The sequence below is a fragment of the Camellia sinensis genome, chromosome 12 (genome assembly GCF_055761805.1).
Source record: "Camellia sinensis isolate YWXY chromosome 12, ASM5576180v1, whole genome shotgun sequence".
NCBI lineage: Eukaryota > Viridiplantae > Streptophyta > Magnoliopsida > Ericales > Theaceae > Camellia > Camellia sinensis.
In genome coordinates, this window is record NC_138972.1 from 50,681,223 (window position 1) to 50,687,280 (window position 6,058).

General features: G+C 30.1%; 1 long non-coding RNA gene across 1 annotated transcript; it reads right to left on the bottom strand.

Moving 5' to 3' along the window:
• Positions 1–393: 393 nt before the first annotated feature.
• LOC145804492 (uncharacterized) lies at positions 394–5,548 on the bottom strand. The gene is made up of 3 exons (XR_014346296.1): positions 5,429–5,548; positions 1,636–1,724; positions 394–685 (listed from the first exon to the last, which is right to left on the bottom strand). It is a non-coding gene; the product is annotated as an uncharacterized LOC145804492 (long non-coding RNA).
• Between the last annotated feature and the right edge of the window lie 510 nt (positions 5,549–6,058).

Here is a 6,058-nt window from a genome sequence, read left to right on the forward strand (position 1 = left end):
ATCACATCTTTTAAGTGTGATTAAAAACTAATAAAACATGTGATAATAAACTTTAGATCACACCTTTTAAGTGTGATTAATAACATTTAGATCACACTTTTTAAGTGTGATTAAAAACATTTAAATCACATCTTTTAAGTGTGATTAAAAACTAATAAAACATGTGATAATAAACTTTAGATCACACCTTTTAAGTGTGATTAAAAACATTTAGATCACATTTTTTAAGTGTGATTAAAAACTAATAAAACCTGTGATAATAAACTTTAGATCACATCTTTTAAGTGTGATTAAAAACATTTAAATCACATCTTTTAAGTGTGATTAAAAACCAATAAAACCTGTGATAATAAACTTTAGATCACATCTTTTAAGTGTGATTAATTACTAAAAAGATTCGACATATTTGAAGAATAATCAATATTATTTTTGTACACGCATTTTAAGAATGTAATACACACTATATACTATACTTTGAATCATAACCACATATTCAATGAAATAGCGCCATATATTTCGTAAATGAAAGTTAAATATGTTCAAAAGTATGTACAAAGGAATTAAATAAAAAAATTTAAACTGTGCTTACATATATTAAAAAATAAAAAAAATAAAAAAAAAACTTGAAAAATTAAGTCATTGAATTCTTTGACCATATTTTGCATCTCTCCAAAAAATTTCTAACCTGAAAAATAAAAACACAAATTAATTCAACAACTCGGATGAAAAGCCACACCAAACTAAATTAAATAAATTAAATTAAATTAATGATTGACTTACAATGACAAAGAGATCCCAACAATGTCAAATGTAGTCGGATTATTATAGGGCAGCCACATAAAATCGGGCAAATGAAGTCAGCCTCCGTTTGGGAAGTGGGTTGGCTTTTTGACTTTTTTTGTGAGAGGGGATTGTAATGATTATGGGTTGGATTTGATGTTTTGTTTTTTGTGGCTAAAATAGCCTATTTTGTTTTTTGTGACTATTTTAGCCAAAAAAACCCGACTTTTTTCTTCCCAAACAGACCCTCACTATCTAAAACTTTCATAACAGATTAAAGAAGCAGGAAGCTTAAATATACTTCATTTGACTTTGCATTTTCAATTCCCATGAAGGGCTGCTAAAAGGGTTAATTATGTAATGACGCCCCAGAAACCACCAATCCATCAAATAATATAAACCTTTACTTATAGTAAATAAGTAAGAATTTCACATTATGATAACGAATACTAATAAGCTGAGAAAAGATTTCAATTTGCATAACCCGCCAAAGATTTGATGATCAAATTTACCCACCCAGAAACAATTGGATAGCAATTATGAAATGATTAATGCCACAAAAAAAGGGCAATCTTAGAACCTAAAATCAATACCTCATAAACCAACAAAATCAAATGAAACCCAAATCATTAAAATCACAAATCGATACAATACTCATGAAATATGACTAATAAATAGATCAGCTAAAGCTTCGAGACCCATCACCCAACGACCTTCAAAAGATTCAACTGTGTGCCCGGAAAACAAAAGCTAATGATATCATCAAAGTTCATTCACTAGCAAGTATAAACCACAAAAGAGAAAAAACAAAGAGAAAGAAAATAATTAAAAAAAAATCAAGAGGTTTACTATTACCCTCAAAATAAGAAGAACCCATAGCTGTTGTTGAATAACTAAACTACTTTCACCACCACATTACCACCAAAGCCCAAACTTTTCTATACCTGAAATAGACAGATCAGGTAAAAGGTGAATGTAAATATGTGTTTAAAAACAAAGAAAGCATATGAGAGAGAAATGTGATAAATTTTTTGTGAACTCAAGATTATGTGAAGTCCCAACATAGAAATGTGATAAATTTTTGTTTGAGCACTCTATCTAAACACTATGTTCAGATTATCGGATATTTTGTTCAACATGCTTTTTGATTATTTTGTTTAAATTTTTTATTAGACATTGTGCTCGACCCAATTTATTAAGTCAATATGTTCAGTTGATAAATTAGGTCATTCTAACGGAGATAATCTGAGAGAACCTCACTGGTTTATTTAAATAATGCTGATTCACACCTAAATATGGCACTATCCCACAAATCCACAATGCTTTGTTATCTCTTCATTGATCACTCACATTAATCAATTTAGAAAACATTACATAGAAGCAATATCTACAAAGAGAGTACTGTATTGAATAAGAAAAATATTTCAAACACCTAATTTATCACTCTTAAAAATTACCTCTAATGACATGTTTGACAAGTGTCAAATTTTAAACATTCCATCATGTGGGATCTAACCTCAATATCATATCATTAGAGGTAATAAACTATGAGGATGTCGCATTATTGATTAAATAATAAAGAGAGTTTTGTATTAAATAATAATGTTACATATCTACAAAAATTAAAAATGCATGAAGTATTGTCAACACAACATTCTCAATATATTAAAAAAAGAAAGTATATACTATTTTCCAATAATAAAATTAAGGAATAAAAATGAGAAAAAAAAAAAAACTTTGCTTAGGGAGATTGTAGCCATCCAAGTTGAGTTGAGTTGGGGATGCCTTTTAACAAAGAGAGGGAAACAAAACGATAAAAGACAGCTTATCTCCACATGCACTATCCTTTGTTTAATCTTATTTAAGCACTATAACAAGTTTTCTTGTAAATTAAACGTTGATGTACTCAGTAACATCAAATACAAGCTCAGATAAATTTTTTTAAATTTCTTCATTTTAAATCAGATAAAATGTTTACATTTATTTGTTAGTGAATAACTCAAGTTTACAAAAAAAAAAAAAATTTGGTCCAATATTGTTGGGTATTTTTTGAGGGGGAGTAAAAATGAGGTATCAACATGTATTATGCATTAAAAACTGGATATGGTTTCACCTATGTTTACATGAACGTCTTTGAGAGAATTGCAAATCTTAAGCTTGCTCAGGATGCTAACCTCTATACCAAGTATAAGAAATCTAGTTGTATACCTTCTATGAATAATAAGTGTTGTCCTCTAACTATGCATGTTGTTTGTCTCTTTGGCCTAGCTCTTGAGTTGTGAGAGTTTGTTTTATTGTGAGAGTTATTTTATCACTAGGTCTTTGAATGCTTTGTTTTGATGGCTTGCTCAACTATCTTTATTGTCCCCTATGGGGGTGTATTGAGCCTCATTGTAATGTTTATTTTTTGCGTATATCTAAACTGCTTACCTACCACACGCAAAAACAATAAAAAATAATAAAAAAAATTTTGATCACAACGAACACTGAAAAAATGATGAGTAGTGTTATTGCACCCTTCTTTTTTAGCTTCACGCACCCAAACTCCTTTCAAACTAGCATCCAATCACCATGTGGAATACATTATGTGATCCTTTATATAAACTATTCAGATTTTTTTGTTGTTGATAAATACTCAACATTCAGATATCAAATATCACCACTTCAGGTTTGAGAGATTTGTCTTTCTCACCATTTCTCTCCTTTTCTCACCAAAACCACCCAATCCAAACGGAGTGGACAAGAACGGGAAAGAAAAAAAAAGGGGGGAAACAATCAATAATTACGCAACATAAAAATCCGGTCGACAGATCAAAAGGTGGAACAAATAATAACAAAAATGTGTGTATATGCTGTATAAATGCAGATAATTCATATACAAAAATACACATACATATATAATGAAAATATCGCTCAATTTCATTATACAAGAAAATGCAGGGGAAAAAAAAAATCTAAACAACTATATGTATCAGCCCTGAAACAACCACAACCCAAATCACAAGATTCAAAATTTCCTTTCCTTTCCTTTCCTTTCTTTGAATTCATTTTCCTTTGTTTTATTTACACATAAGCATCCATATATATTCATTTTGTACACACACATATTATACATATATATATATATAGAGAGAGAGAGAGAGAGACAGAGAATTACAGGATCGGAAACAGAGGAGCGGCCGGAAGCGATGCTCTTGAGGCGACGCATGACATTCATTATGGTTTCTGAAACGAAACCCTAATTTGTCTCTCTCCCTAAATTTCTTGATCAATAAGAGAGAGAGAGAGAGAGAGAGAGAGAGAGAGAGAGAAAGCTATGGCTCTCCAATCTTTCTCCTCTGCTTCATTCAACAGAGATAGGAATCTGCGAAAAAGACACCAATCCACCAACAACACCACCAGCTTCCCTCTCTCTCTCTCTCTCTCTCTCTCTTGTTTTTTTCAATTTTTCTACGGTCAAAGTCGTTATCAAAGCCAATCATTCCAACCTAATTCGTACTTCAGTCAAACTTTGATTTTTGATCATCGATTTATCATCCTTAGGTGATCCGACGGTTTATATATTTTTTAGCTTGAGCTTTGTCAGGTGTTGGAGTAGATTTTGAATTTTGGATTTGGTTTTTCTTAACTTATCATTTTATTATGGGAGTTCTTAGGTTTGGTAGACTCAGTGTAGAATTAATTTTTGATGATAAGAACCGTTTAATTTTGTAAATTTGTTGAATTAAATATTGCAAATTTATTTTTAAACCTTTTTTTTCTCCCAATCTTTATTTTGGACCATTTTTTCTCATATTTTTTAAAATGCTCCAACATTAATAATTAATGAACTAAAACTTATAAATACAGATTCAGAATTAAATACAGATTAAAATACAGATTCAGAATTAAATACAGATTAAAACACAACTTATACAGACAGATTAAATACAGATTCAGAATTAAATACAGATTAAAATACAGATTAAATACAGATACAGATTAAATACAGATTGAATGTAATCAGTCTGAATTCCACCTAGTTGGTCAATCTGAATTCCAAAAATTAAATAACATACAGATTCAGATTTCAGATTTAAAGAACGAATTTGAAGAAAGAAACACAGATTCGATCGGATTTAACATACAGAAACACAGAAAGAAACACAGATTTAAAGAACAAATTTGAAGAAAAAAACACAGATTTGAACAAATTTGAACAGATTCAGATTTAACATACAGACAGATTCGATGCAGACTAGCCAAAACAAATCTGAAACCGAACAAAACAAACATAGAGGCCAAAAAAATTTGAAGAACAAATCTGAAACCGAAGCTACCTCAAACAAAACAAACACAGGCCAAAACAAATTCAAAAAATCAGATCTGTTGGTCCACAAAAAAAATCAGATTTATTTCCAAAGAAACACAGATTCGATCGGTGTAGAGATGAGAGATCAGGGAGAGAGAGAGAGAGAGAGAGGCTTACCTGTGTGTGAGTCGATCGGTGCAGAGATGCACAGAGAGTGAGATTGATGAGATGAGAGAGTGAGGGAAACAGATCAGATCAGAGAGATATATCATATATATATATATATAAAACAAAAAAAATCAACGATCGATTGGGGCGAGAGAGAGAGAGAGACAGAGATTGAGAGAGAGAGTTTACCTGTGAGTAGATCGGCGGTGCGATGAGATGAACAACTAGAGAGTGAGAGAGTGATCGGTGCAGAAACGAGAGAGAGAGAGAGAGAGAGACAGTGAGTTGAGATGAGGCTGAGAGAGAGAGTGAGGGAGACGATTGATTTTAGGGTTTTTTCTTTTGTTTTGTTTGTTATAGGTGAGTAGATGGTGAGTGAGAGATGGACGGTTAGATTTGGAGAAAAAAAAAATAATAATTAATTAATTAATTAATTAATTAATTTAAAAAATATAAATTATAAATGCGTTTGAACAAAATATTTAAAAAAATTAAAATTATACACTAAAAAATATTTTTATCCAAGTCTAAAATATTTATATTTATTTTTTTATTATTTATGACAATGAGATCATGCACATTTTAATTGGAAAAAAATTAATTGAAAAAATTTTATTTGAAAAAAATTATTTAAAAAAAATAATTAAAAAAATTAATTAAAAAAAATATTTGAAAAAACAATTAATTAAAAAAAATTCTTAGTCAAATTTTTAGATTTTTGTTTAAAAACCAACATAAACTCATTTTTTTAGAGAGATGAGTGAGAGAGGGAAAAGCTAGATGAGCGAGAGACACAGAGAGAAAGAGACAGAGAGAGAG